A 13373-nucleotide genomic window follows, 5' to 3' on the forward strand; every position below is an offset into this window, starting at 1 on the left:
GGCAGAATTATTTAAAAAAATAAACATGGTGGGCCAGATTCAGGTAGAATCGCTGCATCTCTGTGGCGGCGTAACGTATCTCATTTACGTTACGCCGCCGCAAGTTTTACGGGCAAGTGCTTGATTCACAAAGCACTTGCCTGTAAAAGTTGCGGCGGCATAGCGTAAATCCTCCGGCGCAAGCCCGCCTAATTCAAATGATCCGGGTAGGGGGCGTGGATCATTTAAATTAGGCGCGTTCCCGCGCCGATCGTACTGCGCATGCGCCGTCCCTAAAATTTCCCAAGTGCATTGCGCTAAATGACATGGCAAGGACGTCATTGGTTTCGACGTTAACGTAAATGGCTTCCAGCGCCATTCACGGACGACTTGCGCAAACGATGTTACATTTTCAAATTTCGATGCGGGAACGACGGCCATACTTAACATTGGCTACGCCACCTAGGGGGCAGCTTTATCTTTACACCGCAAATTTACTGCGACGGGCAAGCGTACGTTCGTGAATCGGCGTAACGACTCATTTGCATATTATACGCCGACCGCAATGGAATCGCCACCTAGTGGCCAGCCTAGAATTGCAGCCTAAGATCCGACTGTGTAAGTCACTTACACCTGTCGGATCTTAGAGAGATCTATGCGTAACCTGATTCTATGAATCAGGCGCATAGATACGATCGGCCAGACTGTGAACACACCCAAAAACTCCACCCGGTGCAGAAAAAATGTGCACACACATAAACAGTGTTCACAAAAACGTGCAGACGGGTGCAACGTCAAGTGGTCCTCCTGTGAAGAGGGACCCAAACCCTGATCCCCCGGGCGTTAGGCTCCAGACGGGGACTGAGGTACTGTGGTCCGAGCAACCGAAGCCGACACGGACCCAACTTCCTCGGAGGGCCTGCTGAAACAGAACCCTCCCAGTACTAGGTGGGGCTCCCCCGAAGGGAGACCCCATGAGAGCAGGCAAACTAAGCCAGAAGGCCATGTCCACCCACTCCCAAGACGTTCAGGGCTGGCCCGAGGACCCGCACCCTACTAATCACACAGTGTCACAAAACGTGCACAACAAAAAAAGACAAAAAAGTGACAAACACAGGCTTAAATAAAATAAAGTGGGGGAAGGGATAGTGGAGAGGAGAGTGAAAGAAGTGGCCATTGTGGTGAAACAATGACCAGGCCCTCCGGCCAGGAATAAAAAATTCCTCCGGTCCTAGCCAAAAGGCCCGGCCCAGGAGGCAGGTGCTAAAAAAAGCGTGTATCTGGTGCAGTGACCGTGGTATCTTAAATCAATGTGTCCCTCACACACAGTGATCTTCAGATACCCCTGGACTGCCACTCCAGGGGCACATGTACCATAGGCTTTTCGTTCCATATCCGACCCCCCAACCGGCCAGTGCAGCCCTCCACCCCTGCCAGCTAGAGAGCCCTTCAAGGTTTTCTTGGGGAGGACTGCCGCTCAGGTAACAGCCTCCACCAATACTAGCCCCTCCAGACCCTCCGTCAACCCAGCGGATTTGCATGGCTCTACCCCGTCGTACCACAGGGCATTACCAGCTCCTCCAACCGGATCGCTGACAGAGATAGCACTTACACCAGCCAGCCAGAAGGCCAGACTAGAACTCGGCAAAAAGACCAAGACCAAGCGCAGCACCCATCCTCACCAGGAGCACCCTTCCAGATGGCTCAGACTCAACCATGGGCCGGCCCCCAGTAATCTGTCGGGCAGCACAGCGTAGTCCCTGCTGAAACCATCCTTCCAGGTGCAATGACGTCATTGGATTGCATCCACCCTCCCCATGTAGGAGGTGCTTCAGCGCTCCGCTGACAACTGATAAGGACAGATACCACACCCAGTCCCAGCCAAAAGGCCGAGAAGCGGCAGGGAAGACAACCACGATCAGCACGGCCTAGAGTGTGCAATGGCCGAGCCTCGCCCTGGGAGAACCACCTTCATGATCATGGTGTCTCCCCTGCCAGGTAAGTAAGTCTCTACCCACCAGACATGCTGTGAAGTGAATGGGTGGCTGCAAAGAGGCTGAGTGGGCGGCCGCGGGCTCCAGGAACAGTTTTGCTGGGCGGCCACAGGCTCCAGGGACAGCCCTGCTGGGCAGCCTCAAAAAGGCAGGGAGAGCAGGAACAGCCCAGGATTAGGTGACCCCTGGCAAATCGGAATTCGACCCCCAGGTTGAGAACCACTGGTCTAAAGCAATGTTTCAACTCCAGTGCTCAAGTACCCCCAACAGGTCAAGTTTTCAGGATTTCCCTCAAATGAAACGGCTGTGATAATTAATAAGGCAGTGAAACTGATCAAATCACCTGTGCAAAATAATAGAAGACATGAAAACATGACGTTTTGGGGATACTTGAGGACTAGAGTTGAGAAACATTGGTCTAGAGATCTACTAAATTTAAAAAGATATACCCATACATCAGACCTATGCTGGATCAGTCGTGGCCAGAAAGGCATATATTATTATTATATTATTATTATTATTATACAGGATTTATATAGTGCCAACTGTATGTGCAGTGCTTTACAATAAAGAGAGCGGGACAGTGCAATTACAATACTCATTGAGCTTGCATTCTAAAGGGAGGGGGGAGGTGGTACAAAAAGGTAATAGCTGTGGGGGATAATCTGATGGAGGTGACTCAGGTACAGTTCTTAGGTGAAAGTGGTGTAGGCTTCCCTGAAAAAGTGAGTTTTCAGGGATCACCTTAAGGTGGACAGGGTAGGGTCTGTCCGGACATACTGCGGCAGGGAGTTCCAGAGGATCAGAGAAGCTAGAGAGAAGGAGGCCTTGGGAAGAGTGGAGAGGACGATTTGGGTGATATCTGCAAATGAGGTTGTTGATGTAGCTGGGGGCAATGTTGTGGGTGGCTTTACATGATGTGGTTAGTATTTTTTATTTATTTTTTACAGTGGGGTAGGGAAAGCTAGTGAAGGGATTGGTAGAGAGGAGCATTAGTCACAGATTTTTTTCTGAGGCTGTCCTGTTCTTACAGTCTTAAACTGGAGTCAAGGCACACATATTACGAGTCCTAGACAACCTTCTTCCAGGTGACGCCTCAGTGTACTTCATAAAACATCTCAGCCTATATGATTTTATATAAAAAGTATCGTACCACATTTTCCTAATGCTGCCAAAAGCCTTATTCAAACCCTCTGGAAGAAGCCCCGATGACCAACCATGGAGGCGGAGCGCAGCTGCTTCTCTCCGACAGTCAAATATGACACATTTTACAAGATCTAAGCATCTTGAATATACAACCACCCCACCCCACTGTCCTTGACCAATGAACAAAGGCACATAACCTTTATATATTTTCCCCCATAATGAACTTCTTCATTTACTACTGTCCTGGCAAGTCCACTGTTTGCCTGGACTTACATATACAGAAACATGAAAGAGGGGTTTCACTACACAATCAAGTGAGAAGTGGCTGATGCACAATAAAAATTATGAAACCATGAGACAAATGGTATAAAATGCACTACTCTGCCTGTAATTATAACTGCCACTGGCCACCACTCTGAAGGCCAAAGCCGATGCTATCCGTGTATGGACTCGGAGAGCCGAGAGAACCGCTCGCCCCTACTCGTATGGGTTTCGTCTCTCAATAAGACATCACCTAGAGGCGCCTCGATACACCAATCAATTTTGTTGATGAAAACTTTACACTTGCTTATTACAATGGACTTTCTTGTTTGAATGTTTAATCAATATAATTTCTTTGGATTGCACTTAAATTCAGGCACCTTTTGGCACATTTTACATGAATAATATTTGCATCAAATATTTTATTTAACACCTTCATTACTTATTTAGGCTCTTTTGTTTTTGGATATATCCAGCACATGTAGAAGCGCAAAAAAAAGTAGCGCACTTTATACCATTTGTCTCTTACAAATTGTTTGCATTGAGAGAGTGCAGCTGCCCTGAGCTTATTGCTAATTAACATTGCCTAGGTGTTACATAGTCAGGTTGAAAAAGACACAAGTCCATCTAGTTCAACCAAACAAAAATCATACAATCCCATATACACAATCCTTCGCCCACAGTTGATCCAGAGGAAGGCAAAAAACCCTAGAAAAGCATGATCCAATTTGCTACTGCAGGGGAAAAAATTCCTTCCCGATTCCCGATAGGCAATCCGATTTTCTCTGGCTCAACTTTACCTATAAATGTTTTTTTTAACCTATAAATGTTAGTACCCAGTTATATTATGTACATTTAGGAAATAATCCAAGCTTATTTTAAAGCAATCTACTGAGCTTGCCAGAATCACCTCTGGAGGGAGTCTATTCCACATTTTCACAGCTCTTACTGTGAAGAAACCTTTCCATATTTGGAGATTAAATCTTTTTTCCTCTAGACGTAAAGAGTGCCCCCTTGTCCTCTGGGATGACCTTAAAGTGAATAACTCAAAACCAAGTTCACTATATGTATTTGTACATGTTGATCATATCCCGCTTAATTTCCTCTTCTCAAGAGAATCAATTCAGTTCCTCTAATCTTTCCTCATAAACTCTTATCAGTTTGGTTGCCCTTCTCTGCACTTTCTCCAGTTCCCCAATATCCTTTTTGAGAACTGGTGCCCAAAACTGAACTGCATATTCCAGATGAGGTCTTACTAATGATTTGTACAGGGGCAAAATGGTATCTCTCTTTCTGGAGTCCATACCTCTCTTAATACAAGAAAGGACTCTGCTCGTTTTGGAAACTGCAGCTTGGCATTGCATGCGATTTTTGAGCTTATTATCTACCAAAACCCCCAGAGCCTTCTCCACTATGGATCCCCCCAGTTGCACTCACCCTAGTATGTGTGATGCATGCATATTCTTAGCACCCAAGTGCATAACTTTACATTTATCAACATTAAACCTAATTTGCCACTTAGTTTCCCAATTAGAGAGATCATTGAGGTTGGCTTGTAAGTTGGATACATCCTGTAAGGACGTTATTTCACTGCATAGCTTGGTGTCATCTGCAAAGACAGAAATTGCACTTTAAATCCCAGACCCAATATCATTTATAAGGAAAAAAGTAAGGGTCCTTTCACTGAACCTTGGGGTACGCCACTGATAACCTAAAGACCATTCAGAGTAAGAATCATTAACCAACTACTGTCTGAATTTGTTTTATTAGCCTGTTTTATATCCATTTACAAATGGATCTTTCCAAGCCTGTAGACTTTACTTTACACATTAGTCATGTGTGGGGAACTGTGTCAAACGCTTTTGCGAAATCTAAGTATACCACATCCATAGCCACCATTCTGTCCAAGGTTTTGCTTACCCCCTCATAAAAAGAAATCAGGTTTGTTTGACTTAACTTCTGTCTTTCATGAACCCATGCTGTCTGTTACTTAAAACATTTTTTTCCAGCAACAACTCGTCTAGGTGGTCTTTTATTAAACTCTCCAGTATTCTTACATTCATTGAGAGAGTGCAGCTGCCCTGGGATTGTTGCTCAATAACACTGCGCACGTGTTATATTATTAGCTTTCCATTGAAAGCATGCTTTTTATTGGAAAGTTTCCAATACAAAGCATGCTTCACATTTGATATAAATGTATCTTTAGAAGTCATAACTCCATTCTATTGCACAAAGTTCTCTGCGACATGAGAATGAAACAATATAAAATTCTGGCAGCTATGTATCATTAGTGTCATCATACAGAGCCAGATAATCCAGCACCCAAATACAGTGCTGCAATTGGCCAGATTGCTTCCTGCTCTGCTCTCTAAGATTATACACAGATTTCAAAAGCTTTAATCATTCGCGCAACATTTTAAAATGTATGGTCTATGCCAGACTGACAAACACGAGGAGCTTCTGGAGAATATTTAAACACTTGAATTACATAATAATAAGGGTGTGAAGTGAGTATAAGAGACATAACTTAGTGCAGTGTGTATAATGAATACAAGCGGTGAGGACTCTTAGCCTTATCATGACAGATCACAGGCAGCAGTGCCAAATCTCTCCGGGTAATCTGTTAGCACAGCACTGCACGTACACTCTGTAATCACAGCTCAAGATGGCACTTAATCTTCTCTAAATACACAATCCATTGTCTCTGTTTCATAACGTCTCTGCCGTGGTATCATGAATAATCCGCTGTAAATATGCCAAGCCAAGAATGGCTGCCAATACCATTCTAGCTATTAAGTAGTTAAGGGATCAGGGCTCTTACAACACCTAAGCACTTTTAATACATGCAGGCGCGCATTATAAGCTAATTTGCAAATACAATAGTTTATCAATTTTCTTTCTTGGTCTCCACCCTTTGAAAACTGTCATTAAGGTATGTTGAATGTTAATCACATAACTCTGTAAATCTCTGTAGCTATGTTAAAAAAAAAAAATCAATAAAAATTTACTGAAACTGAAAACGGTCATCAAGGTCCTACCAGTTCAATCTTCCTCCTGTCTTCTGTAAACTGTCATTAACACACATGCAGGAGGATGGAGGAAGATGGAGGAAGGGGAAGAAGGGTAAATCTTTATCAAACAAGGCACCTCTGGGTTTTGTTTTAGTACAGGTGTGCTTTACAAAACAGCAAAGATTTACTTGTTAATCATTTAAATTTTTTTTAAAGATAGTAAGATAATTGAATACACAGGAGACCTGAATTCAGCTCAACCCTTGCATGCATCAAAACCGCATTATCAAGTCTGATTTGGCAAATTTGGTCTAGCATGGTAATAATAATATACAAAGGTCCTACATACTGGGACAACACAGTGGCTTAGTGGTTAGCCTAACAACCTAGGGTTCCTGGCTTGAATCCTGGTCAGAACACTATCTGCATGGAGTTGACATAATCTCCCTGTTTGGGCATCCTCTAGTTTCCTTCTACTGTACACTCCAAAGACATGCTAGTAGGTTTCCTGTCTAAATTAAAGTGATACTAAAGGTCATTTTTTTTTTTTTATAAAAAGGAGGTAATTTGACATGATAAAAAAAGATAGGCGCTACACCTTTAACCACTTAAGACCCGGACGTTTAGGCAGCTAAAGGACCCGGCCAGTTTTTGCGATTCGGCACTGCGTCGCTCTGACAATTGCGCGGTCGTGCAACGTGTCTCCCAAACAAAATTGGCGTCCTTTTTTCCCCACAAATAGAGCCTTGTTTTGGTGGTATTTGATCACCTCTGCGGTTTTTATTTTTTGCGCTATAAACAAAAATAGAGCGACAATTTTGAAAAAAATGCAATATTTTTTACTTTTTTCTATAATAAATATCCCCCAAAAATATATAAAACATTAATTTTTTTCCTCAGTTTAGGCCGATACGTATTCTTCTACCTATTTTTGGTATAAAAAAAACCGCAATAAGCGTTTATCGATTGGTTTGCGCAAATTTATAGCGTTTACAAAAAAGGGCATAGTTTTATTGCATTTTTATTTTTTTATTTTTTTTACTACCAATGGCGGCGATCAGCGTTTTTTTTTGTGACTGCGACATTATGGCGGACACTACGGACAATTTTGACAAATTTTTGGGACCATTGTCATTTTCACAGCAAAAAATTCATTTAAAATGCATTGTTTACTGTGAAAATGACAGTTGCAGTTTTGGAGTTAACCACAAGGGGGGCGCTGAAGGGGTTATGTATGACCTCATTTGTGTTTCTAACTGTAGGGGGGTGTGGCTGTAGGTGTGACGTCATCGATTGTGGTTCCCTATAAAAGGGAACACACGATCGATGACGGTGCCACAGTGAAGAACGGGGAAGCTGTGTTTACACACAGCTCTCCCCGTTCTTCAGCTCCGGGGACCGATCGCGGGACTCCAGCGGCGATCAGGTCCGTGAGTCCCGCAGCCACGGTCACGGAGCTTCGGACCGGGTCGCTTGCACACGCCCGCGACTGGGCTTAAAGAGCCACGTACCTGTACGTGGATGTGCCCAGCCGTGCCATTCTGCCGACGTATATCGGCGTGAATGGGTCCTTAAGTGGTTAAAGTGAGTATATGAAAGACTATCCATAAAATGTGTATCAATATATGATTGTAAGAAATATCCAAAAGATAAATATATAAATGTTCAAATAAAAAAACAAAAAAAACATAAAGTTCATATATTGTCTGTCTATACATATTTAGCCTATCATAGGCTTTATTGGCCAAGAAGGTTTGGTGAGTTAGTAGTTTTACTACTTTATGTGGTGATGAACATTGTTTTGAATAGAAGAAGAAATGCTATTTAACTATTTCTGAGCACAGTGCTGGGATTCCAAATGTGTAATCACAGACATTATATGAACTTTATGGTTTTGACTATTTTTTTGATTGAATGTTTATATATTTATCTTTGGACATTTCTTACACTTATACTGTATATTGATACACATTTTTTGGATAGTTTTTCATATACTCACTTTTAAAGAAGTAGCGTCTACCCTTTTTCATTGTGTCACATTTTTAAGTGTTGTTTATACTTAAAGGGGCTGCTGCACTTTATTATAATAATTATTCATAATTAGTGGTGTTTTTGTCACATTTTTATTGGTTGAGCCCTCTTATTCTTAGTTTTTTATATAAAAAAGAGGAAATACTTGCTCTGTGCAATTACATTGCACAGAAAGATCGCTATCTACTCTTTTGGAAGTCCCTCCACCAGCTTCTCCCTCAGGTGCATCTTGTAGCGAGCCGGGTGCTAAGGAGGCACTGGTGCTTGCACGCTCTGGAAATGGGCTGTATGCATCCATTTACACACAGAGTGAGTATGCCAGGCCTCTGCTTCATCCTCATAGGAGTTTGACTGAAGGCAGTAGGAGCCTATGGCTTTGCTCCCTTCACGCAAAACAGGAAGTGAGGGGAGCTGTAGCCGGAGACAGCACTGGGCAGTGACATGGGGCCGGGTAAGCATTTAGAGATGGGGCAGGTAGAGGGGTGTTCTTTACCTTAATGCAGAGAATGCACCAAAAAATATTTACACTTTACACCCAGCAAGTGTAGGTATGCATGTGAGATAGGGAACTTAGTCTGTAATCTCCTTGAACGCAGTCCTGTTGGCGCTACAAATACCTGTTATAAATACTGATATACAGGCAAAGCCCAAAAGGAATAAACAATGACTTAATACAATAAGAACATAAAATAGTAGTAAGGAGAGTCGGTAAAACTGTAATCCTTGAAGTGTTGTTTATTGGTACATCAGAGTGACAATAAAACAATGATGCTGACGCATTTTGCCAATAGCCTTAGTCTAGCTACAACTAAGGCTATTGCCGAAACGCATCAGCATCATTGTTTTGCCGGCTCTTCTTACTACTGTTGCATTGGAGTGTATTGGGACACATCGAGCCTCGGCACCTGTGAGTGGACCTAGTATATGGATTGGATTGTCCCTGCAGAGAGCGCTGTTACCTTTCTTCAAGAACATAAAATACATTTTAGTTTTTTTAAGTTCCCCATTATGACTACTATGTTACCAGTGCACTTTTAGTGCCAAGACTAAAGAGGAGCATTAAAAAAAAACCTTGTCAAGTCCATTTCTGTTTTTCTGTTTGTTGCCAGTACGCTAAACATGGTGGGCATCAAATTATGAGCTGAAAGGCAAAAACCTGAGGTTCCCCCCCCTCCTAAAAAACAAACAAACTATGTATTCTGTTCCAATATTTCCATATGTGCATGATTTAGTGAAGCGTAGGCAGTCTTTTTAATGTTTTCCTAAACAAAATATGATTTACAATTTCTGAGAAAAAAAAAAAAAAAAAAAGAACAAAAAAAATCTTTGCTTTTAGCCTACAATCATTAATTGTCCGTTTTACAGATGGATTTCAGGTTATATCATGTTGTTTTCACACAATACTTAACCACTTGCCGCCTGCCAATGATGGATTGACGGCGGCAAAGTTGTCTAATCCTGACTGGACGTCATATGATGTCCTCAGGATATTGAGCCGCTGCGCGCCCCCGGGGGCACGCATCACGGCGATCGTTGTTGCGGGGTGTCAGTCTGACACCCCGCAACACCGATCTAGGTAAAGTGTCTCTCACGGAGACACTTTACCACGTGATCAGCCATGTCCAATCACGGCTGATCACGATGTAAACAGGAAGAGCCGTTGATGGCTCTTCCTCACTCGCGTCTGACAGACGTGAGTAGAGGAGAGCCAATCGGCGGCTCTCCTGACAGGGGGGGTTCGCGCTGATTGTGTATATATATATATATATATATATATATATATATATATATATATATATATATATATAAGATATAGAATAGAAAAACAATAGAACAGAATAGAATAAAATGTAATTTGTTTTTCTAGTTTATTCTTTTCTATACTAATCTTTTGTATTCATATTCCAAATCATTATATGCGAAATTCGAATTTTGGAAGATGTCATATATATATATATATATATATATATATATATATATATATATATATATATATATATATATATATATATATATATATATATATATTAAATTTTTTCTAACATTTTCCAAAATTCGAATTTCATATACTGTAGAGCGAATTTGGATAGAAAAGATTAGGATAGAATCTAAAATAAAAGAAAAACAATAGAACAGAACTTATAAACACATCTTCCGCAATTCAAATTTCATATACAATGAATATGAATAGAGAAGATTAGAATAGAGAACAAAAGAATAGACTAGAAAAACAATAGAACAGAATAGAATAATATATATTATATTTTATTCTATTCTATTGTTTTTCTAGTTTATTAACTTTTCCATTATTTTCTATTCTATTCTAATCTTTTCTATTCCAATTCGATTTTATTCTATATGAAATTCGAATTTTGGAAAATGGTTATATGCAATAAAAATTTGGATGTGGTAGTTTTTTTCTAATTTAGTAGATTTTTTTCAAATGTGGTAGAATTTTTTCGAATGCAGTAGATTTTTTCTAATCTAATTACATTTTTAAAATTTGATCGACTTTTTAGAAATTCGGTCCATTTTTTTTTCAAATTCTAATATGAAAGAGGAGAGCCGCCGATCGGCTCTCCTCTACTCACGTCTGTCAGACGCGAGTGAGGAAGAGCCATCTTTTATAATCTTTTCTATTCAAATTTGATTTCATTCAATAAGAAATTCGAATTTTGTATAAAATGAATTCAAATTCGAATAGAAAAGATTAGAATGGAATAGAAAAGAAAAACAAGAGAATAGAATAAAATAAAATATAATATATATTATAATTGATTCTATTCTGTTCTATTGTTTTTCTAGTCTATTAACTATTCTATTCCTTTCTATTCCAATTCGATTTCATTCTATATGAAATTCGAATTTTGGAAAATGGTTATGTAAAAAAAAAAAATCGAATGTGGTAGTTTTTTCTAATTTCGTAGATTTTTTTCAAATGTGGTAGTTTTTTCTAATTTGGTAGATTTTTTTTAAATGCGGTAGATTTTTTCTAATCAAATTAAATTTGATCGACTTTTTACGAATTCGTTCAAAATCTTTTCAAATTCTAATATGAAACTAATCTTTTCCATTCAAATTCGATTTCATTCAATAAGTAATTCGAATTTCGTATAAAATGGATTCAAATTCGAATAGAAAAGATTAGAATGGAATAGAAAAGAAAAACAAGAGAATAGAATAAAATGTAATATATATTATAATTGATTCTATTCTGTTCTATTGTTTTTCTATTATTTTATATTTTAGTTTCTGATTCTATTGCTTTATTGTTTTATATTCTATTTTATTGTAGTTTTTAGAAAATCGATTTCTATTTTTTCAAATTAGTTAATTTTGTAATTCGGATGCATCCGAATTTCCGAATAATGAAAAATTTGTCCGAATTCGAATTCGTTACGAAACAAAATGCACATGTCTAATGTGAACTGAGCCGCAAAGTTATTATGCAGCAGCCCCCCTATTAGTTACATGAGCCGCCTCTCGATCCAGTGATATCCATGAGAGCCTTATCTCTCTGGGGACTCGTATGCCTGTTGGCTTTTGGCAGCAGCAGGAACCATTGGCTTCCACTGCTGTCAATCAGAGCCAGTGAACCAATCAGGAGACAGAAGGGCAGGGCCAGGCCACGGCTCCGTGTGTGAATGGACACACAGAGCCGTAGTTCGGGAGCATGCCTGTTTGGGTGTCCCCAGAGCAAGCTACTTGCTGTGGGGGCACCCGTCAGGAGCCAGGAGTGTCAGCGTGGGACCCGAGAAGAGGAGGATCCAGGCTGCTCTGTGAAAAGCCATTGCACAAAGCAGGCAAGTATAACAAGTTTGTTACAGGGCGGCCACACTACACCCTGTAACAAAGCAGGTAAGTATAACAAGTTTGTTAGCGGGCGGCCACACTGCGCAGGATCATGTATACAGTATATACGTAACCCTGCACTTCCAGGTATTGGGCACGAGTATGGAACTGCCTGTGGCTCACTCCTATTGTGATTCTACACAGCGGGTGCTGATCAGTAGGTCCGGAGGACATAATCTCTGATTGTTCTGTAAACAGGCAGAATGGCGATCTGCCTATGTAAACAAGGGGAAGGTATTGATCCTGTGTTCCTGCAAAACAAGGACATGAGTCCTTGCCTTCCTCTAGTCAGAGCACTTCCCCCACTGTAGTAAAATACCAGCTAGGCCCACAGTTAACCCTTTGATGGCCCCTGATGTTAACCCCTTCCAAGCCAGTATCATTAGTACAGTGACAGTGCATATTTTTAGCACTGATCACTGTATTAGTGTTACTGGTCCCCAAAAAAGCGTCAAAAGTGTCAGTGTCCAACTTGTCTGCCGCAATATCTCAGTCCCGCTATAAGTCACCAATCGCTGCCATTACCAGTAGAAACATTTCTAAATATATCTCATAGTTTGTAACTATGACGCTAAACTTTTGCACAAACCAATCAATATACGCTTATTGGGATTTTGTTTTACTTAAAATATGTAGCAGAATACATATTTGCCTAAATTGATGAAGAAATTAGATTTTTTTACATTTTATTATTGGATAGGTCTTATAGCAGAAAGTAAAAAATGCTGATTTTTGTTTTTAAATGGTCGTTTGTTTGTTTTTTAATTTATAGCGCAAGAAAATAAAAACCACAGAGGTGATAAAATACCATAAAAAAAAGCTCTATTTGTGGGGGGAAAAAAAGACATGAATTTTATTTTGGGTACAGCGTCGCACAACCGTGCAATTGTCAGTTAAAGTAACGCAGTGCCGTATCGCAAACAATTGCCTGGTCAGGAAAGGGGGGGGGGGGGGTATATCTTCTGAATCTGAAGTGGTTATTGGCTGTGCCTTAGTTTTCCAGTGACAACAACTCTCCTCATTTCTAGTACAGGGGGGGGGGGGGTCACAGGGACAGGAAGTGAGGGAAATTCTCCTCTGTAAGGTCACAAACAGAAAT

At 40.7% G+C, this 13373-nt stretch overlaps 1 protein-coding gene and 1 non-coding gene across 2 annotated transcripts in view; both read right to left on the bottom strand.

Annotated features, from left to right (window-relative positions):
• SUPT3H (SPT3 homolog, SAGA and STAGA complex component) overlaps positions 1–13373 on the bottom strand; it is a 739871-nt gene that overhangs the window by 127656 nt on the left and 598842 nt on the right. The gene's annotated exons all lie outside the window — the stretch shown is intronic.
• Positions 1827–1985, bottom strand: LOC120938480. The gene has a single exon (XR_005749078.1). It is a non-coding gene; the product is annotated as a U1 spliceosomal RNA (small nuclear RNA).

Source organism: Rana temporaria, chromosome 4 (assembly GCF_905171775.1).
Source record: "Rana temporaria chromosome 4, aRanTem1.1, whole genome shotgun sequence".
NCBI lineage: Eukaryota > Metazoa > Chordata > Amphibia > Anura > Ranidae > Rana > Rana temporaria.